Source organism: Ursus arctos, unplaced genomic scaffold (assembly GCF_023065955.2).
Source record: "Ursus arctos isolate Adak ecotype North America unplaced genomic scaffold, UrsArc2.0 scaffold_17, whole genome shotgun sequence".
NCBI classification, from domain to species: Eukaryota; Metazoa; Chordata; class Mammalia; order Carnivora; family Ursidae; genus Ursus; species Ursus arctos.
The window spans coordinates 13,378,082-13,400,559 of NW_026622841.1; the positions used below are offsets into that span (position 1 = coordinate 13,378,082).

Below are 22,478 nucleotides of genomic sequence, written 5' to 3' on the forward strand. Positions count from 1 at the left end.
GCTATATCAGCAATCAATTAACTAGGGAAGCTTTCGTGAAGGCTCTCCTATACGCTTGAGGGAAACGGGCTGCATTAGTTGACTATGCTGTTGTGTATATCGGAATATAGGCATCCAGGCTGGAAGGGAGTCTAAAATTACCCCCTGACATCATTCCAGACAGATGAGAAGGTCTCCTCATTCTAGAAATTTCTAGAGAAGGCTCTTCCACAATCAACTCTTTTAGCCCATCCCGATGTTTAATAATCCTCATTGCTAGGATTTTTTTTTCTTCCTTTAATCCAAATCCTTTCTGCTATAGTTTAAACGTATTTCTTAGGGGTGCCCTTAGTAAAGCTAAAAATACTACCATCCATTTTACTTTTTAATGTAGACTTCTTATGTGACGGAGAAAATTATTTGATCTCTCTGCATTTTCCAATCTTTAGAAGCTAACCTTTCTATCCTCTTTCGTACAGTCGTAGAACTGGGAAGGGACAGCAAATACATCCCATTTAGAGATTCTCAGACCCAGCACTTCAAAGTGCCCTGTGGGTCAGTGCCACGCCAGGGTCCCATCCCAGCTGTGCCAGAATCTTCGTGACTGGGACTCCAGAATTTATTTTTAACAACCCCAGGTGACTCTGACGCTGACCTTGTTCAGACGGTCATCTGGGAACCTTGACTCAGTCCAATTCCTTCTTAAATTTCTCCATCCTCCATGTGGATGGGTCCCCATAGAACCCATCCAATGAGGGTGCAGCCACTACAGCCCAAGAAAACCCTCCCGGTGACCAGAGCCCCCCCAGTCATTAAAGTCTTTTCCTGTTACTAAGCTAAAATTCGCCTCTTTGAAGTTTCTGTGAATTATGCTAGTTGTGGTCCCTGGTGTCAGAGTATTTTTAAGTCTCTCCACTAATTTTCCCAACCCCAGTAATATCTGAATCACATTTCCAGGCCAATATTAAAAAAAAAAAAAAAAAAAAAGGTGGCTGGGTGGGGGGTAGGGCGCCCGGGTGGCTTAGTCGGTTAAGAGTCTGCCTTCGGTTCAGGTCATGATCCCAGGGTCCTGGAGGGAGCCCAGCCATGTTGGGCTCCCTGCTCAGCAGGGAGTCTGCTTCTCCCTCTCCCTCTGCCCCTCTCCCTGCTCATGCTCTCTCTCCTGCACACGCTCTCTCTCTCTAAGTAAATAAAATCATTTAAAAAAAGAAAAGAATAAGCTGTCCCCTTCTTCAGTAATTGGTCACACGCATGGGGAAACTACGTATCCAAGTGTCCAAAAGCCCGGGTTTAGTCATCAGCACATCGATGAAAAAGGAGTTGTCAGACTTTGGTATGAATCAGACCACCCAAAGGGCTTGTCAAAGCCAGTTCCTGGGCCCCAGCCCCAGAGTATCTGCTCCAGGAGGTTTGGGGTGGGGCCTGAGAATTCGGTTCTCTAGCTAGTGCCGGGTCATGCCACTGCTGCTGGTGTGGAGACCACCCTTTGAGGTCCAGTGAGCTAACGAATCCAGGCTTAGGGCAGCATGTATTTCCCTGCAGAGCGAGAATCTACTCCATCAGACGCAGCTGGGGAAGCTTTCAGAAGTACAAAGGTCTAAAGGACTCAGGATCCTAGCATTGCAACACACTTGCCACATAAACCTTCTTGCTAAAATTTGCAAACTCCCCCACTGTGGTTTTGACACTTTAAAGAGCTTTAGGGAGGCCCACGGTTCCCAAAGTGGGGTCCCCGCTCGGCAGCGTCAGCATCACCTGAGAGCTTGCTGGAGAAGCACGTAACGTTGGAGTCACTGGCACAGAGGAAGCTCATAGAAAGGGCCAACCCGACCCCACCCCCACCCCTCATGATTTCCCCTCCTTCTGCTTCTTCCCAGTTGTGTTCTGTTTTATTTTTCACCAGGGAACATGTTAGTTTATTCTTTTGGAGTTTCCTAAATTTCATGGGGTTGACATGCCAGGTGGGGAAGATGGCCTGGAAAAGAATTCTGAGTTTGAAGGAAGCTTTTCGACTATATTATGGGCTTTAAAAAACACAAAAACTTTTTGTGGGAAAATAGCCATCATATAAAACGTGCCCTCCTCATCACTTTCAAGGGTAGAGTTCAGCGGCACGAAGCACATTCCCATTGTGCAACCATCACCACCCCCATCTCCAGAACGCTCACCCCCCCAGAGGGCAACGTGGTCCCTATTAAACACAAATTTCCCACTCCTCCTCCCCCCAGCCCCTGGCCACCACCAGCCTACTTTCTGTCTCTGTGAATTTAACCACTCCTGATATGGAGTCAAACAGGACTTGGCCTTTGTGTCTGGCTTCTTTCACTGAGCATAAGACGTGCCAAGTTCATCCATGTTGCAGTAGGTGTCAGTCCCTTCCTTTTCCCCTTACTTATTTTTTATAGTAGTTAGAAAACACATAACATTCCCCATCTTAACCATTTTTAATTGTACAGCTCAGTAGAGTTAAGTAGATTCACGGCCTTTTGAGACCGATCTCTGAAACTTTTTCATCATGCAAACCTGAAAGTCGAGTCCCATGAAGCCCCGCCCCCTTCCCCTCCCCCAGCCCCTGGCCGCCACCGTTCTACTTTCTGTTTCTATGACTTTGTGGGCTCGGGGAACCTCACGTGAGTAGGATCGCACAGCATCATCGGTCTTTTTGTGGCCACCTCCTTTCAACTGGCATAATGTCCTCAAGGTTCATCCAGGTTGGAGCTCGTCAGAATTTCCTTTCTTAAGGCTGGGTAATATTCCAAGGTGGGTATGGTCCCATTTTGTTTATCCACTCACCCACGGATGGGCCTTCGGGTTGCTTCCACCTTTCCGCTGTTGTGAATCGTGCTGCCGTGCACGCGAGCGCGCAGACACCCGTCTGAGGCTGCTTCCCAGGGCTCTCAGCTGCGAAGTGATGCTCTTCTGTCCACACAGTCCATCTCGCTCCTGAGCCAGACATGGGGAAGGCAGGAAATTGATTAGTAATCTGGCAGACTTGACCATGAAGTCCTAGCTCAGGTGTGAGTCTGGGGCCTAGTTAGAAATGCTAAGTTCTATCGATCCCAGCTCCTCCTACTGAATCCCCTCCCACACCCCCAAATGTTTTCTTCCACAGAAGCAGGAGCCATGCTGATCTCATTACTGCTATGTTCCCCAGCCCCCAGGTCTCTGTGCAGCCGTGAGAGGAGCTCCGTGTATATGCTGATGAGCAAACAACACTTAGCGCCAGGGGCCCCAGGAGAGACTTCTAGGTCACAGAATCTCTCGCCTTCATCTAGGGTCCAGAACCACGGTTTTATCTTAGCTCTTGCTACTTGCTCTGATAGTTAATCTAGCCGGGTCTAGAGGCCAGTTCTCTCCGTTCAGAGCCCTCCCTGCAGTTCCCAGGCCCAGTTCCTGTTCATACCACACCTCTTCCCTGGTCCTGATGGCCACTGGGGTTCTCCATGGACAGCCCGCTAGTGGACACTCTGGACTTCCGAGTCCATATTCCCACCTCCAGCCTCCGACGCCAGTGGAGTTCCCATCTTGCTTCGTCTTTGGCCCCTGGAAGCCATGTCTCAGAGTTAACATGGGCCGAGTCTCCAGCCCACTCCCTCCTGCTGGGCATCACGTCTAGCTGATGTCATGCAGAAAGCTGGGAGGAGGACAAAACAGACACTTGCCGGGTGACCCGAAGCTCTAGGGCATTAGTGCGAGCAAGCCACAGCAGTCCTAGCATGACTTCTGGGCAGCAGAGGATTGTGAAGGGTAAAGTGCCCTGGACTTTGAAGGCTCAGGGTTGGGGCCCAGCGTGATAGAGTCAGGAGATGTGGAAGATATCTTGTACCGCCCTATGTGCACATCAGCCACTTAAGCCACTGTCCTGGGAGCCCACAGGTGGGAGAGATGATGTTTACCTTCCAAAGGATACTTGTTCATTCGCCTTGAATTTGTGTTTCAAAGTTTTGTCGTAATAAACACCTAATGGACAATAAAAGACAATCGCTGCCGGCTCAAATATACAAATTTATAAACGCTAAGCTCTCCCTTCACTCCACACTCATGCAGCCCGTCTGCAGCACAAGCTTGATTTTGACCTATTAGAGGTTGAGGACGGCCATGGTCTCCTTGCATGTTGAACACTTTGTGCCAGTCCAACCAGTCCGGCTCCTAGAGAGCTGTACCGGGAAGGGGGGAGTCTGGAAGAAAATGGTAAGTGCTGGGGTCTGTAATAAAATCAGTGGCATGTGAAGAATTTAGAATCAAAGCATTTGCCAGAATTCTTCTCCTGATACCCTAGAAGATCTGCTGTATGGGTGTGCTGGACTAGTATGTAATTTCTAAATGTGTTCATCTTTGTATTTATGAAAAGCTATGGATTCATAGCGCTGTACTGAAAGCTCGGGATATGAATGACGCCTATGGCTCACATCTTTCATTGGCCACGCCAACTTCAATTCGTATACTAAGTGAAAGCAGTGACATTTGTGACTTCGAACACCACTCAGCTGTCATCAGCACAGTGAAGTATTCAGAAGGATGAATTTGATGAGCAATATTATTGTCTTTAGCTGATATCTTGCTGCATATAAAACATGAAGGAAAATTCTATCTGCAGAACTTATTTTCACACACACAGCTTAGAAGAAAGAAAAGAGATGAGTGCTATTTTAAAATCTGTATTTTCAAAGAAAAGCAGCTCTCCAAACGACACGCAAGCAAACAGAACCACTTTTAGAATGAAAGGGTACGGTAAGTAGGAGGCAAGGGACCACACAGGTTTGGAATGACGACTACGACTCAGTCTTCACTCTTAGGCTTGTATCTAGTAGAGTGGGTGAGACCAATATACCAAAATAGTAGTGACCATATTTTCCAAATTCAAATTTAGGATGCATGACTTGAAAAGAATGGGCGCACTGTAAGGGGACAACTGGACCAACTGTTTGAAATGGTAGCAGACTAAGGACACGTGGTTGCCATACTTAGAATGGAAGACAGCAAGGAGAGCTCTTGAGGAGATGTGTGGTGTCACGTGGCTTCATGACGCCATATTCTCCTCAATGCCCCCGAGACGCTGAGAGCTCGGCACTCAGTGCCCACTGTCCACCTGTCGCCAGGGGCTGAGCTGGGGCATTGGGGACGTGCTCTGGGCCGGCTGCACACTCCCCTCTGACCAGTCACACACGTTCAAACACACGTGAACCAGCAGGCTGTGTGACACCGAGGTGGCATGAAACACAGGATCTACCCCTCATTTCCACTTCTGGAATAAAAATTTAAAATAATCCTTGCATAATATTTCATACTATTGAAGAAGAAGGAGAGAAGGAAGAAGAAGGAGAAAAGGAAGAAGAAGTAGGAAGAAGGAAAAAAAGAGAAAAAAAAAATCTGTTCGGCCTGAAGGGAATTGGTTATTTATATATTGTCAGTGGAACTAAAAATAGATTTATGCTTGCCGAAAAGGAATCTGGGAATCCATAATGAAGTATTAAACCCTTTATACCCTTCGACCCCACAGTTTCACTTTGGGAGGCTGTACCTGAAAATGGAAATGGTTTTGTACAAAATACATAGAAGCACGATTTATAAAGTAAACAGTGAAAACCACTGATACTCAATAATAAGGAAACACTAATCAATAATATATTTTTAGCTACCAGATGTTGGGAGAATATGCCGGTCAATGGAAATGCGTAAATGAAACACTGAAGAAAAGAACATGAGTTTGTACGCACATACCGAGTGCAGCTTTGTAAACTGATGTATATTATCAATGTATATCCAGAGAGGAATTTTGTAAAACAAATAGCTGTTTTGTGTTTATTAGGTTTTTCTGTAAGTTGGCTTGCACTGGTATTTTTTAAAAAGAGAAGCGTGGGTACATGAGGGTGTTGTTTGAACCATCGTGGTTTTCAATCTCACTGAGTTGCTTACTGGTTTATATTCTCGCAAGGCACGATACAAATTTGTTGCTATTAAAGGGACAGTCTTTGGTTTATTACAATAGTTTGGCAAATCACAGGCAATTCAGTGTTGTCTCTGTAATAAAGTCACCACTACGTGCATGTGTGTTAGGATGCTTTCTATAGCAGAGGTGGAAGGACAGCCCTCATCACTCCCCAGGAATATCCTGGCTCTCGGTCCCGGAAGTGTGGGTCACACACGTGAATGTCAGCTGCCACGCGACAGAGGTCAGAAATGAACTGTTGTGACATTTATGACAGTGTTGTGCCCGAATTATTAATACCGTGCTACCTGAGCTCTTCAGTCTTAAAAAATAATTACGGCTCCTCCCTTTTTTTAAAAGATTTTATTTATTTATTGAGAGAGAGAGAGAGAGAGGGAGGGAAAGAGAGAACATGTGCACAAGTGGGGGAAGGGCAGAGGGAGAGGGAGAGAGAATCTTAAGCAGACTCCAAACTGAATGCAGAGCCTGATGCGGGGCTTGAACTCACAACTCTGAGATCATGACCTGAGCGAAAATCAAGAGTCGGATACTCAACCAACTGAGCCACCCGGGGATGCCCTTGTTGGGGTCTCCCCCTCTTGCCTACATCATATTTTCTCAGCCAAGATTCCCAAAGGAGCCCACCGTTCTCAGCAGCTTCTCTGTCTCAGGGGGCTTCCTAGTTATAAGACTCGGTAAATGCTTTCCTTGAGCTCTCTACAACACTGAATGCTGGGGACCACCAGTCTCCTTGGAACTTCCCCCAGTGGCTGTAGTTCTGGAAACTTCTGACCCAAGAAGGACACGATGGCAAGAAGCCTGTGGAAATGATCAGACGCAGCCACCCTCTTCCCTCCAAGATATGGAGTTGAGGGCTGGGTCTCTGTGTGGCCAGGCCCTTCTTTAGAAGTGCTGGAATTCCTCCCTGGACTACTCAGCTTCCGTCAGCAGAGTGTATCGTCGAGGGGAAGGCTTCCATGACCTCGCAGCCGACAGTGGCTGCCAGGAAGGGCTGCAACAGGACCGCAGCGGGCATGTGGGGTGGCCTCCTCAGCTCCACAGAGGCACCCCTGCGGGGAAGCAGACTCTCACTCGCCGTCTGCAGACTGGAAGTGAGAAAGCAGCTGACCGCAAGCAGGCTCTGGGCCTTCCAGCAACACCTCTGGGCTTGTGGTTCTGCCTCACGGTCAAGGATGGTCCTGGCTGCCCTGGTTTAGTGGGATAATCTGAGTTTGAAGGGCAGGGGGCCAGGGAGGGGCCTGCCTGTCCTCCCCGAGGTCCAATGCTGATGCCCCTGTCACAGACCTTGGAGGGGTGTCCACTCCCGTGTCTGCATCCAGCTCTACTCAAAGGCTCATCTCAGCGGGTCATAAAGCAGAGACTTGTCTCTGGGATTCCTGTCTTAACCCTTGAGGCTCAGGAATGGCGCTGGGTCAGAATCCCCCACAAAGTCCTGGTCTCTGTGGGCCTTTGGGTAGGACCTGCTTCTGGTGGTGGTGACAAGGAACACCTAGGGCAGAAAACTGAGAACAGAAGGAGGGAGAAGGGGAGAGATGCTTGTGTGTGCATGTGTGTGTGTGTGTGAGAGAGAGAGAGAGAGAGAGAGAAAGAGAGAGAAAGAGAGAAGGGGTTGGTTGTGAGCTGGTCCTGCAGCCAGACAGACATGTGAGCCGGGCAGTTGTGGACCCCACAATTCTGAGGGAATAGCAATACCAGGATAGACATTCATTGTCTGCCTTGGGAGCCTGAGAAAGAGCTAGAAAGTCTCTTCTCCTACACATTTAGTTTCCTGGACAGGTAGCTCGCAGAGCAGGCCAGCTGGCAAACAGCTTTCCACCTCTCACCTCCCCTGGCTGATGAGAGCTCAGGAGTGGGCTGTGTGCCCCGGGTGGCGGGGGAGCCCTAGAGGCTTCCCGTTCCCAGCACTAAGGCGGCGGCCGCCTCTGTGATGCCAATCTGCAGATCTCAGGGGAGAGCCTGCTCTGAACTGTGTCCACGTAACAGCACATGTGGAGCTCCTCCTCCCTGCACCGAGTGATGGTATTAGGAGATGGGGCCTCTGGGGGGCGCTTAGGTCATGAGGGTGGAACCCAATGAATGGGGTTAGAGCGCTTCTAAAAGAGAGCTCCCCCAGCCCTTCCGTTGACCCTGTGAGGACAGAGAGAGAAGTGGGCAGTCTAACCAGAACAAGGGCCCTCACCAAAACCAGACTATATGGGCGCCCCAATCTTGGACACCCAGCCGTCAGAAACAAGAGAAAGAAGGTTCTGTTGTTTACAAGCCACCCAGTCTGCGGGATTTTGTCATAACAGCCTGAACAGACTAGGACAAAGCCCAAGTCCAGGCAATTACCCCACCCACGCACCAAGCACCCTGCCACCCCTCCTCCTTTTCCCCTTTCTCCTCCTGGGATTTCTCTCCCCACCTCAGGGCCTTTCCCCGTCACTCGGACTCCACCTCTGGGTGGGGTGGGGGGGTCTCGGCTCCTCTCCTTACTTTTCCTCTCCTGTCTCTTTGCTCCTTCTCCTTCCCTCTTCCCTGCTGCTGGGAACTCCTGGTTCGAACATATCAGAGCGCAGTGCTTGCAGCCTAATGATATCCAGCCCCGGGAACTTGGCAAAACACAAAACAGACACAGACGCACCCCCTCACCCCAATCCCACTGCAACCACCCACAGCTGTGCTCAGGGGCGACTGCAGGGCAGACCAGCTGCTGCCCATCTGCTGTCACCGCCCCCTTTTCCCGAATGACACCTCCCAATATCAAAGACACTTCCCAGCTGTCAAAATAAGGCTTCATCTTTTCACATATAGGACAATGACTGCTGAAAAGACATGAGGTAAACACATAAACAAACAAAGTGCAGGAAGGGAGGCTGCTGGGTTGCCTTCCTCCAAAGTCATCCTTTTTCCAGAAGCGGACCGAAATGACCTTCACGAGTCCTTAGAACAGCAACTGACAAGCCCATCCTCCCAGCCATAAAGGCTTGCATCAAAGGAAACTCAAGAAAGGGGTACAGAGTTTGATCTCCAGAGGAGAAAGACGGAGAGGATGCAAAGTGCTCAGGACAAAGGGATGGCCGAGCCTGGGAGTTAATTATCCGTTCTGCGCAGGCAGAACAATGTGTAACGAGCACAGTAGCAAGCAAAGTGAATTTCTAACAAAGGAGGGAGCCAGGATCTGCAACCGGGACGCCTGGAGGCATCAAGTAGGGTGACCTTGTTAAGCCTCGACAGAGCTCTCCTCCCTTTCTTGAGAAACACCCCTCACGGACACACCTCCATGTGAAAATTACAGACTTTCTCACATCAAACTGAAGGCCCAGAATAGGGTTAAAAGTTAAGAAATTAAGATCTTTATTCTTGCCCTGTTACCCTGAACAAGTCACTTAAATGTTCTCTGCCTCAGTTTCCCCAGTTGTAAGATGGGGAATCCAAAAGCCAGACTCGGGGATTATTTGGAGGCTCCAGTGAGATCACGGTTGGGGCAGCAAGAGTGTGGACCTCCTGGGGCCCTCAGTGGGGTGAGTGGCACTGTGTATGGAAATGCCAACCCACTGGCGGTCTGCCAAAGTGACCGAGTTTATTTTTAAATGTCGTTGGATTTCAGACAACATAATGATAGTCCGCAATGTGTGTTCGCAGTGCCTGCCCCACCCTCAGCTTCTTCTGTGTCAAAGCGATCCAGCCTACGATCAGGCAACAAGGTCCAAATCAGATCCAGGAGGAAAAGCACTCACACGCTAGACTGTCGTGCTCCCCCACCCCCTGCCGGCCACTAGCACGGGGAGGCCAGCCCAGGCTACCAGTAGGCAGCCAAGGCTTGGCGACTTCGGTCTTTTGGGCCCAGTTGCAGCTGCTGAGAGCTGGCCATTCCAAAGGCTGTGGTGGTCCGAACACATGAACATGCAAAATCATTCATCTCTAAGCCAAGACCCCAGAGCGGGAAATCGAGGGGCAGCCCCCAGAGGCTCTGCAAGAGCTACAGCATCATAAAAATCCCCAGCCTAATAAAAAGGGGCATGTCTCGCCCAAACGAATGTTGCAAGGATTCTTGGTCCCTTGATTAGTCCTGAGAGCTGAGGACAGAGCTGGGAAGCCAGGTAGCAACTCCTGGGATGCAAGCGCCCCCCCCTCCCCGAAACGTGGCACAAGCCTGCCAGCGGGCAGAGGCTCCAGAAATCACAGGGAGCAACCGGAAGTCACTGCAGTGCCAAGTGAGGTCACCGGGGCACCCCCGAACTCTCCCACTGCCCACACAGCTGATTAATCTAAGAGTGGAGGCTAGGATGGTGTCTGCAGACTCACGACAGACTGGGGACAAGTCACAAGGATGCTGCCATCCCTGCCATCACTGGAATGTGTGGGTCCAGGAGGTAAGTGGGGAAGGTGGGTCTCTGTGCCCATGCAATGAGTCCTTTCCGTTCCGGGGTCATATGGAACCTACAGAGGCTGTGCTTATGTTAACCATTTAGTAAATGGACTGCAGAATGGAGAGAAATATCTAGAAGGGATATCAACATAACCAGGGGTGAAAGTGACTCTGTGCTGAGCAAGTAGTTTCTGAAACGGCCCTGCCCTGTCGTTCCTGGGGCAGTAACCAGCTGCGGCTTTGGATGATGTGAAGGCGTATTTGAAATTCTGTACTGGGAGACATGTTACAGGGTCCCTTAGATGCATGCCTTTTCTCGGAGAGGCAAGCTGTCTCCACTTTTATCCAATGTTGTACCATGTAAGACACACTCTCCACAGCTGATCAGAACGGAAGCGGCCCGATCCGAGGACCGCCTTAGTGAACAAGTACGATGGCCAATCCACTTCTCTCTCGGAAGTCAGAGCGAAGAAGCGGCTGGTGATGAAGGGGGATCAGAGCTGTGACGTGCAGAGGTCTGGAGGGGGCAGGATCTGTGAGCAGGAGGACGCAGGAACACCCAGCAGAGCGTGTCCGGGGAGGAGCGGAGCAGATACATGGGCTCTACTGGTCTAGGAAACGACAATATTCGATGTGGGTGATGGGAATCTGGTGATCTAGCAACTGCCTAGAAATTAGGCTTTGGTATTGTCACCAAAACATGAAAGAGTCCTGGTTTCTCAGCATGTCCAGCCTGAGTACATTTCAACGTCCTAGTGACTAAGACAGCTGCTTACTTCGCTGCTCCGTATTCTTGCTATCATTAATAAGATGAAGGGCTGCTCTTACTGTGACGGCTGCTGGGAGAGTCTTCATATTCTCCAGCAAAAAGGGGGCAGGAGAGGAGGAGGAGAAGGCAAGTGGATTATTTCCTTTCCAGTGTGAGACAATGGCTGGGTTTCTTTAGCATCAAATGAAAAGACAGAAAAAACCAGGTACTCCTGGGGACTAGAAAATGAGGCATGTTTGGCCAGCAAGCTAATTCAAGGTCCTTCTAATTCCCCAGGGGTATCTGCAAACCTCTCCAGGCCTCCAGAGTGTCCTACGACGTGGCAGGTTCCTGTTAGCTAAAGCCGGCTGCCTCCCTGGGGTCACTCACTTCTAAGCCCTGGTCCATCTGGACAGCTGCCCTTTCCGCTCCCAGGCGTAAGTTAGGTTTCCAGTTGGAAATGGTTGTTAATTTGGAGACTGGAAAAGAGCATAAGGCATCCATTGGGGGAATTTCCTGTGGGGTTGCGGTGGGGGCGGCATGTAAATTCTAGCCACACCCCCACCAGGCTGTCTTTCTGGGGTTGTGTTGGGTGTTCTCAAGAGAGGAGCTCCCGGAAGCTTCCCAGACAGGGCTGACCTGCTGACGGAGGACACACTTCCACAGGGCTCCTGAGCAGGCCCGGTGACCTACTTAGCGCTGCTGGGGGGGTGGGGGGAGTAGTGGGATGTACCTTTATGAGTCCTGGGTGGCACAGAGCTGCACAATGGCCACCCCCACTCCCCACTGTGGACTCCCCACTCCACTCCTCACATTTCCATCCAAATGCCTTCTTCTCCCCTGTCCTGGTGTCCAGGCAACAGCCAGGGAGGTTTCTGCCAAGGTAGCAAAGGATGGAAGTGGCTGCTGGGTCACCTGACCCTTAAAAACAGGGCACATTAGGGCCACGGGACCATTTTGTTTCAGGACCCAGTTCCCGTTCACCTCAGCTCCACCTCCGTGAGACATGGAGGCCAGAGGGTAGGATGTATCAACCTGGGGGCTTCAGATGGGTTTCAAAAAGTCCACAACCCCTGGAAACAGCTGGTGTTATCTTGTGGACATGGAAACTTGTCTGGGAAAAATCCACAGATTTTGTCCAGCGTCTTGGAGAGATCTGTGAGCCCAGAAGTAAAGGTTTAAACCACTGACACAGGGGTCTCCTTGGTAGGAAAGGAACGATGATTGGAGTCCTAGGGTTTTCTGGAATAGGAGGTAGACAAGTGACTCCAGTGTTTTCCACCAAGAAGCCTAGAACACTGGGGAGAGTCTGGGCTCCGGCATTGGGATCACGTCCCGTCTCTGTCACTGAGTCATCTTGTGACCTTGAGTGTTTCTTACCCTCTTTGAGGAAGGACACGTGTCCACTAAATACCTGAGACCCAAAGCCCCTCCCGTGGGGCATGAAGCTATCGGTGGCTTTGTGTATCCCCCTCTGTGACCCCATCTTCCACCCTCTCCAACTCCCCTGCTTCCTACCTTTGCAGCCTCGGCACGGAATGTTCTCTTTACCTCCACGCACAAACCAAACCCGGCTGGGTCCTGAGGGCACTGCTGCTGCTGCTCTCAGGTGACCCAGCATGGGCCAGGTGCTCCCCTTGCTCTTCCAGGACTCCCCCTACCTCCTCTCTGAGCCTGCCACACCCCCATCCTTCTCTCCTTCTTATTTCCCCTCCAGGCCTTGCATAGGGGTCTCCAGAGAAACAGAACCAACAGCATAGAAAGGTTTATTAGGAGGGACTGGGGCCCGCAGTGACGGAGGCTGAGAAGTCTCTGAAAGCTGGAGGCCCAGGACAGCAGGCGGGGGGGCTCCAGTCCAAACCTGAACTCCCGAGAACCAGCAGCGCCGGACCCCAGCCTCAGTTCCCTCAAACCCTGTGCCTACTCCGTGTCCGTGCTCACACGGCCGCACCTGATGAAGACAGATGCCAGCCCCACGGGCCAGTCTCTCCTTCAGGGCAGGACCCGAACATCCAGGGCCCTTCCTGCTGCCCAGCGTGCTGCCATTTCCCCGGCCCACTCCTGCCTACTTTCCTCTCCCCAGACCCCCGCACACCTCTTCATCCTCCCTCTCAGCTGCTCACTGGGTTCCAAATTCAGGCAACAAATGTTATTTCTGCAGATTTCATTTTCCACTGCTCCATCTCCTAGCATCTGTGCCACACCTTGTGCCCTCTCTTGGGGGACAAGGGCCAACAGTCCCTGTTCACCTTCATAGCAAGACGATTTTGTTCGTGGTCACAGTCACTCACTTTTCTCCTCCCCTTGTTGACTGAAGCCACTTCACTCAGACTCTCACTCTGGTCCTCCATGGAAACTGCCCTTGCCAGAGTCACCAATGACCTTGAGGAGGTCATCGGTGTCAATCCTCAGTCCTCACCTTAGTGACCTGTCTGCACACCCTCCTTGAGACATGCTCTTCCCTTGTCTTCCCACACTTCTGCATTTTCACTGACTTCCCCCCCGGTCCTTCATCTCCTGGTTGGAGCCTCTACCCCTCTCTGGCCACTGGAGTGACCCAGGGCTCAGTGTTTGGACCTCTTCTCTTCTCCGTCTATACAGCTAATAAATGCAGTGGCATGGTAATGGCTCCCCAGTGTCCCCTTCCAGCCCGGACTACTCCCCTATATCCAACTAGTCTGTCCACATCTGTGCATGGGTTTCTGGTAGGCCTGCCTTTCCCAAAGTTCTCCCCACTTCACTAAGCCCACTAACTTCCTGGGAGAATTACTGCTAGAGAAATCGTGAAGTCACCCTAAAAATGGCAGACATGAAACAACCCTTCGGGTTCCATAAGCAAGCGGAAGGAAAGCTCCAAGAACTGGATGTTGTTAAGGCGAAGGGCTTCCTCCCCAAAGAATGCCTCAGGTGTCTTCAGGGGAGAGACTAAAACAGGAGAAACTCCTTTGAGGTGAAGATAAGGTCAGGAAGAAACATGGGCAGGGCGTGTCCTTCAGAGGTCAGACCAGAATGGAATTCCCAGCCAGGGCAGGGAACCCTCCCAAAGCCTGTCTCACAGGAAGGAGTCTATCACTCTTCTGGACCAGGGGCTATTGTGCATTCCCTTTTCTCAATGGGAATTTTGTTATTTCTACTTTGCTACTGTGTGTTGGGTGTGGAGAGTGGGGCAGACAACGTATCCCCCCTTAATTCACTGGTCACCAGAACATAGGAGGGATATATGGTCTCAAGGGAGAAGGTACCTGACCTGGAGATCCTGGGTGCAACTTGGGGTTGTCTCCTGAGAGAAGGGGATGAGTGTCTCCATGTGTGGGAAGAAGAATGAGGTGGTTTGGTGACCAAAGGGATGTACTGTGGAGAGACAGTGCAATTTCCTTTCCTTCCGGGCGCACAGGAAAAGGATGTTTCCCAGTCTCCTTTGTAGTGGGTGGGGTTGTATTACAAGCTTAGGCTGATGTAATACAGGCAGAGACTGGTCCATAAAAAGTTACCCTTGTGTAACTCTCCCTTTTATCCCCTCCCATGGCGACCGTGGAGGCCACATCTTGTGGACGTCAGTGTTACAGGATGCAAGCAACCGAGATCCCTAACTGACTGCATGACGCAGGGTCTCTGAACAACCTACTGACCCTCCATAACGTACATCCATTCTCCCCCTCCACCTGAGACCACACTGGACTGGAAGTAAGCGAGCAAGACTTCTACAGCATTAGGTCACTGAGCTTTTCGGGCTGTGTGTTAGTTGGCTTACTCTGACTTACATAGAAGGTACTCAGCAATTATGGTGAGTGAATGCTCTAATTTCAGAGCCCCAGCTTTTAACAACTGCACTCTCTTGACTGGCCTTCTGTATGCTCGCTCCCTCTTTTTTTTTCTTTCTTTTAGAGATTTTATTTTTATTTATTTATTTGAGAGAGAGAGACAGACAGAGCATGAGCAGGGGAAGAGGCAGAGGGAGAGGGAAAAGCAGACTCCCTACTGAGCAGGGAGCCCGGACGAGGGGCTGGATCCCAGGACCCTGAGATCATGACCTGAGCCAAAGGCAGATACTTAACAATCTGAGCCACCCAGGTGCCCCTCGCCCCCTCTTTCTTTATAAAATCAAATTCTTTTTTGATCTTAAAAGTAGTACCTGTTCAGAATTCAACAACAAAAACAAATAAACTGATTAAAAATGAGCACAGGACCTGAACAGACATTTCTCCAAAGAAGATGTAAAAATGGCCAACAAGCACATGAAAAGATGCTCCCAACATCATTTGTCATCAAGGAAATTTAAATCAAAACCACCACAAGGTATCACCTCACACCCATTAGGATGGCCATTCTCCAGAAACCAGAAAATATCAAGTGCTGGTGAGGATCTGGGGAAATCGGAATGCTTACGCTCGCTGGTGGGAATGTGGAATGATGCAGACGCCGTGGAAAACAGCACAGCGGTTCCTCAAAAAAGGAAAAATAGAACTATCATATGACCCAGCAATTCCCCTTCCAGATATATACCCGAAATAACTGCAAACAGGGCCTCGAAGAGATGCTCTGCTTTATCCACGGCTACATTATTCACAACAGCCAAAGGGGGAGCCATGCATGCGTCCCTCGAGGAATGACGGATAAACAGTGTGGCATGCACATGCAACGGAACAGCATTCAGCCTTAGAAAGAAAGGAAATTCTGACACACTACAAGGGTGCTCCTTGAAGACCTTATGCTCGATGAAATAAGCCAGTCACTAAGACAAATATTGAATGCTCCATTACTGATTCACTTCTGGGAGGTTCCTACAGTCGTCAAATTCAGAGACAGAAAGTAGAAGGGGTCGAGGGGCCAGGGGACGGGGAGTTGTGGTTTAGAGGCTACAGAGTTTCAGCTTTGCAAGTTGAAACAGTTCAGAGATTGGTTACCCCCTGTGAATGTACGGAACAGTGCCGAACTGTCTGTATCCTTGAAAATTGGCTACGATGGTAAATTTCATGTTAAGTGTTTTACCACAATGCGAGTTCTTCTAAAAAGTTATTATGTGCTTATTTTTAAAACATGGCAAGATATAAAGGAAGTTTTAAAAACATTATCCTCACTCACTCCAAGAGAGATTACCACTGTTGAGATCTTTTTAGGTAGCCAAAGTGGAGTTGTTTTATAAAACACTGATTCAACGGCATAAAGCGAAAGCCCAGTCTTGGTGGAGAAAGCAATCCTGTTAGAGAGAGTGAGAATTAGCCCACTTTTTGCTTCCAGGCAGACTGGAACAACTCCAGTCTTTCTAGGTCTTCACATTTGAATTTGGTGAATATTGTCTTTGTAACAAGAAGCACAGAGGACTCCGGCAGAGGCCAGCATTTAGACAAACTATAATTAGTTCTAGATTCAGGACCATACAAATTGATACCTGGGGCATTTCTTCTTTCATTTACACACATATTCATTCACTGAATAAATATTTGTTGACCGTGTGCATATGCTAGACCCTGGGCTATGGGTTCAGGAGACAGCAGGGGACAGAAGAGGGCACTTACCTTCTAGTTGCGCAGAAAAACTGTAAACTAGTGCACAAACAGAAACTGCAAACGGAGAAGTGCTCTGAAAAAAAAAAAAAGGTCAGGGTTAGTGCTATGGAGAGGAAGGGGGGTGGGGAGGTGACATCTGAGCTGAGACCTGGAAGATGGGAATGAGCCCCCATAGAAAGTGCTGGAGACACAAAAGGACATTAGGTGACTCACGCGAACAGACAAAAGGAATCTATGGTGATGAGGTCAGAACAGTGGTCACCTCTGAGAGGGTACTGGCTCAAAGCATAGGGGAGCCTTCTGGCGAGCTGGCATGGGTATCTCTATCTGGGGGCATATGTATGTACACAATTATGTAAAAACTCACTGGGCTGCGTACTTTAAAGTTTGTGCACTTTCCTATATGAAGGCTATACTGTAATTAAAATAAAATACCCCTTCCCAAAAAAGAAAAGAAAGGACAGAGGGGGGCAAGGTGGGGTTTCCAGGTGGAGGGAACATAGGCACAAACCCCTGCAGGGGGCGCTGTCCTAGGTGTGAAGAACAGCAGGGAAGCCCAGGTGGGAGGCAGAGGGAGTGATGGGATGAGGCTGGCCACACATCACATTAACAGTGGTTATCCCTGGGGAGAATTAAGATTGGGTCTCTGAGACCAGGGATTTTAACTGTTTTACTCTTTAAAAAAAAACAAAACAAAACTGTGTTTTTTAATATGTCTCCATGTTTTCCATGGATCATTTTAAAAATAGTTAAATGAGGCCATTTGTGTTTGCTTTCTTTTTTCCTGCCTTTCCAACTGTTGTTCTAAGGAAGTTGATGGCTTTGAAGGGCCTCTTCCCATCTCAAGGGGGAAAAGATCCAGGGGTGTGAAGCCCTCCTGATTTCTCCTTATCAGGGCTGCCGTGGTCCCAAAATGTCCACTTGGTGGAGAATCATCCTTTCCTGATTCCAGGAAGATCGAGAGGGATGGTTCCTCACTTCATTCGTTCAACATTTACCCAGTGCTGATGTGGACAAGGCCCTTCTTGCAGACGTTCCCAGGTCTAGTCTCCCTTCTCGATTCAGGATGGACCCAAATACTGAGAATGCAAACCTGAGGCAGATGGGAGTAGGATCCTGGGGGGATGGAGAAGGGAAGACACCCGAAAGGAAAGATTTCCTGGCCTTCTGGGGCTGCCTGCCCCGTTGGCCCCAGAGCCTGGTCTAGCTGAGCACCAGGCTGATGGGAACGGAGGAGCACTTTCTAACCACCGGTCCTGGGGAAGCTGTGTCCCAAGCCCCTGGGCAAGGGCCCTTCCTCACCTTCATCCAGGCGGCGCGGGGGCGCAGGCAGCGGGGAGGCCGGGCCGCGGGACGCTGCGGGGCCTCAATCCTGCCGGCCCTCGGGCGCTCGCGGGCTCCGACCGTGCGGGGCTGGCTCCTCCTCCCCGGGGTGCCGTCGGCCTCCAGCAGGGACGATCGGAGGTGGGCCCAGCTGCAGCCAGCATTTTTCTGGAGTTCGCATCCACAGTCCCGGCCTCACAACACCCCTCGGGAGTGGCCTCCTCTGGGTGTCTCTCTTGTTCCTAAAAGTTCCTAAAAGTGGCTTGGAGAGATGAGGGGTAGGTGGCACCCCCTTCCCGGGGACCGAGATGCGCCCCCGACCTCCCTCTTCCCCCCGACGGCGCCCCTCGTGGGCCCCAGGACCTCCTTGGAGCCAGGAGACTCGACCACCACCGGCCGCCACCCCTCGCCCCGCCCCTGCGTGCTCAAAGCCGGCGGCGCGACCCTCCATCCCATGTGGGGTTACATGTGAGGGTCTCCTCCCAGGGCAGCACTGAGGCCTCGGCCCCCACGTATTTTTGTCAAACGGATATTTTCAAACGTATTTATTTGAGAAGGAGTTGGAGGCTGAACTTGGTCACAGACTCTGCGGCCAGATTTGGGAATAGCAGGAGTCCTCCGTCCTCTCAACTCCTTGCCTTCATCCAAAAAAGGTCCAATTTCTAGGGAAGCCAAACTCTTCGCTCCACTGCATTCTGGAATCAGGGTGAGAATTGCCAGATTGCGGAAACCCATTCAATGAGTGGCCTCATTGCCCCTGCAGTTACATTCCTGGTCTGGTACGGTGAGGCTCTGGGCACATAACTGCCCCTCAACACCATCAGTTTTCTTTGTAATTCTATGTACATGACTTCACCACTTAGAAACATCATTCTCAGAAGGGGCTGTGGCTTCTCCAGGCCACACTCAACAGGCAGATTACTTAGGGGCGCACCAAGTTATAGGAACGCAACTAGAAAGCAAAATACCAATGCTCTCAATTGGTACAACTGAAGAACTAGGCATGCTTAACATTAGCCACATGGTTCTAATTTCTACTTACTTTCCCAATCATCAAAACCTAGATTCCCAGCAGCAGGACACCTGGATTCTCCTGGCTCTGTTTTTTTTTTTTTTTTTTTGGGGGGGGGGTTCTCCAATTCCACTGAGACCTGGGCCCATCCCTTCCCATCTCACTCTTATTTCCCTCATCCAGTTTGAACCAAAAGATTGCTAGAGGAGACTGAACTTTCTACAGTTCCACCATTCACTACCTCTGCACCCTCATTCCTCTCAATTCATTTAGCAGAAGGTTTCCCCCACCTCAGAGCCTCAGGACCATCCCCTTTCCCTACCCTTGGCAGCACCTGCCACCTGGCCCTTTTCTAATGGCCTGTCCTGATGGCAGATGACTGCTTGCCAAAGTCCCTCCCCTCCATCATCCATTTTGCTCTGTAGACAACAAGGGCAGTGGGCTCTTTGGCCAGAAGAAATATTCCTTTTTATTAGAACTTCCTGCCAGCCTGGAGCAGGAGATGCTGTGTCTATACCAACACTATTCAATAGAACTTTCTGCCATGATGGGAATGTTCTCATCCAATATGGTAGCCACTAGCCAGTGTGACTAATGAGCGCTGGAAGCATGGCTAGTGCGACTGAATTTTAAATTTTATTTAAACATTTAAAATTTTTAACAGCTATTTTGAGGTATAAAAGGCATCAATGAACTGCACAGCAAGTGTTAAGACTGAGGTTTTGACACATATGCTCATGGCACCATTACCACAATCAAGAGACTGCATATACCCATCATGTCCAGACATTTCATCATGCCCATTTGTATCCCTCATCCTTGCCCCCCACACTCAGGCAACCACTGATCTGCCTTCTGTCATTAGAGATTAGTTTGCATATATGATGTATGATATAATGTAAATGGAATCATGCAGTCTATACTCTCTCTTTCTTTCCTTTTTTTTTTTTTGGTTTGGCTTCTTTCACTCAGCAAAATTATTTTGAGATTCACCCATGTTGTCTTGGTTTGTTTCATTTTATTGCTGAATAATATTTCATTGTTTGGAGATACAATTTCACCTGTTGATGGATACTTGTGTGGTTTCCATTTTTTGCCTATGAACAAAGCTGCTATGAGCATTCTTGTACAAATCTTTGTAGAGACATATGCTTTCACTTCTCTTGGGTAAATTCCTAAAAGCAGAATGGCTGGATCAGGACAGGTGTTTTGTTTACCTTGTTGAGAAACAGGCAAATTTTTCCCAAGTGGTTGTACCATTGTCCATTCCTACTGTTCCTCTACAAACCAGCCAACAACTTGTATGGTCAATCTTTTCACTTTAGCCATTCTAATGGGTTTGTAGGGGTGTCTCATTGTGGTTTTAATCTTCATTTCCCTGCTGCCTAATGATGTCGAGCATCTTTTCATGGGCTTGATATTGGTATATCTTCTTTGGTAAAGCGTTCATATCTTTTGCCCATTTTGTACTATTTTTTTTTATTATTGAGTGTTGAGGGTTTTTTTACATATTCTAGATGCAAGGACCTTATCAAATACACGATGTGCAAATATTTTTTCCCAGTTGATAACTTGTCTTTTCATTTTTTTTTTTTTAAAGATTTTATTTATTTATTCGACAGAGATAGAGACAGCCAGCGAGAGGGGGAACACAAGCAGGGGGAGTGGGAGAGGAAGAAGCAGGCTCATAGCGGAGGAGCCTGATGTGGGGCTCGATCCCATAACGCCGGGATCACGCCCTGAGCCGAAGGCAGACGCTTAACCGCTGTGCCACCCAGGTGCCCCCATGTCTTTTCATTTTCTGAATGTTTTTTCAAAGAGCAGAGTTTCAATTCTGATGAAGCCCAATTTATTAATTTAGTTTCTTGTGGTTTTCACCGTGGCACCTAAGAAATCTTTGCCTAGCCCAAAGTCACAAAGGTTTTTTCCCCTATGTTTTCATCTATAAATTTTACAGTTTTTGTTTTTACATTTAGATGTATGGTGCAATTTGAGTTAAATGGACCATTAAATGTACTATTTTGTATATGGTGCAAGGTGGGGATTGTTCAGTTTTTTGATTATGCATATTACATTGTTTCAGCACCATTTGTTGAAGAGACTATCCTTTGTCCATTGAATCACCTTGTACCTTTATTGAAAATCAGTTTTTGGTATGTGCGTGGGCCTCTATCTGGACTCCCATATTCCACTGATGAATTAAAATTTAAACTTAAGTAACTACCTGTGGCTCGTGACTCCCAAATTGGGCATCTCAGGTTTAGACCGTGAGCATCTCAGGAAAGGTACTGTTTATAAGTCTCACCAGAGAAAACTTTTTAAAAGCTCTGCCTTAGGCTCCAGCATAATAATTATTTGGACATTCTTACCATGGGGCTGCTCAGGAGGAATTAAACTTCCACTGTTTCCCAGAAAGTGGACTTAAATTTTCCTCTTTCAGGTCTTTAAGGGCTACAGGCCCAAGGAGATGGGAGAACTCCCAGGCTCTGAGGTCCCCCGTTCAAATCCTGACTTGGCAACCATGTGGCCGTAAGCAAGCTGCTTTACCTTCCATCCTCAGTTTCTGTATCTATAAAATGGGTATCATGAGTATAACCTATTTCATAGGATTGAGAATTAAATAATGCATGGGGTGCTTAGGATAATGCCTAGTCTATGATAAGGACTCGAAAGCTAGTCATTATCATTACTTCGTGTGAAAGAAAACACAGTAGCAGAAGAGGGAGACACTGTACACTTTCTGAAACCCTGTTTCTTGTCTTCAGAGAAGCTCAGCTGTGTTTTAGTGCAGGTCTCAAACACTATATAGCTTCAGTACATTCGGTAGCTGTGCAGGTCCTGGCACCATTATACTCATTTTGCAGAAAAGAATTAAAGTACTTAAATATTTGTCCAAAGTCACACAGCTACTGCAACCCTTATTTGAAGCCTGAGTTTAAAACCTGGCTTACTTGGGGCGCCTGGGTGGCACAACGGTTGAGCGTCTGCCTTCGGCTCGGGGCGTGGTCCCGGCGTTGTGGGATCGAGCCCCACATCAGGCTCCTCCGCTGTGAGCCTGCTTCTTCCTCTCCCACTCCCCCTGCTTGTGTTCCCTCTCTAGCTGGCTGTCTCTATCCTGTCGAATAAATAAAATCTTAAAAAAAAAAAAAAAAAAAAAAAACCTGGCTTACTTATTCTTCTACGACAGGTCTCTATAAATACACTGAGGAGGAACTCAGTCTTTTGTGTCCCAAATAAGGTTACAGGAGTATGAGGGGATGGCACTGCAAGTCCACAGCTAATACTGAATTAATATTGAATTAATACTGAACTTCAGAGAGGATGCTGTTCTGAAGCATGAGGACGGTGCATCTAAATCCAGGTTTTAAGGTTTCTAAACTTTGTGCTTTTAACTTAATGATTTTCAAAATCAAGGTACATCTGAGCAGCCTCGAAGCTTCTGAGACGCCCCCGCTCAGGTCTCTCCTGGGCATTCAGTGCCGTGGGGCTGGGCTGGGCCCTGGAGTCTGCATTCCGCAGGCTTCCAGATGGGCCTCGGGTGGCACTGGGAGAAGCACGTGACCCACGGCACTCCTCCTCTTGCACTGGATTCTTCCAACTGTGTTCAA

The 22,478-nt window shown here is 49.0% G+C and overlaps 1 long non-coding RNA gene across 1 annotated transcript in view; it reads right to left on the reverse strand.

The window, feature by feature from the left end:
* Positions 1 to 22,478, reverse strand: part of LOC123000890 (uncharacterized) — a 76,948-nt gene that overhangs the window by 47,878 nt on the left and 6,592 nt on the right. The window contains exons 2-4 of the long non-coding RNA XR_008959772.1: positions 16,545 to 18,120; positions 3,388 to 3,939; positions 2,773 to 2,922 (exon numbers count right to left, since the gene is read on the reverse strand). This is a non-coding gene — a long non-coding RNA (uncharacterized LOC123000890). The remainder of the gene's footprint in view (positions 1 to 2,772; positions 2,923 to 3,387; positions 3,940 to 16,544; positions 18,121 to 22,478) is intronic.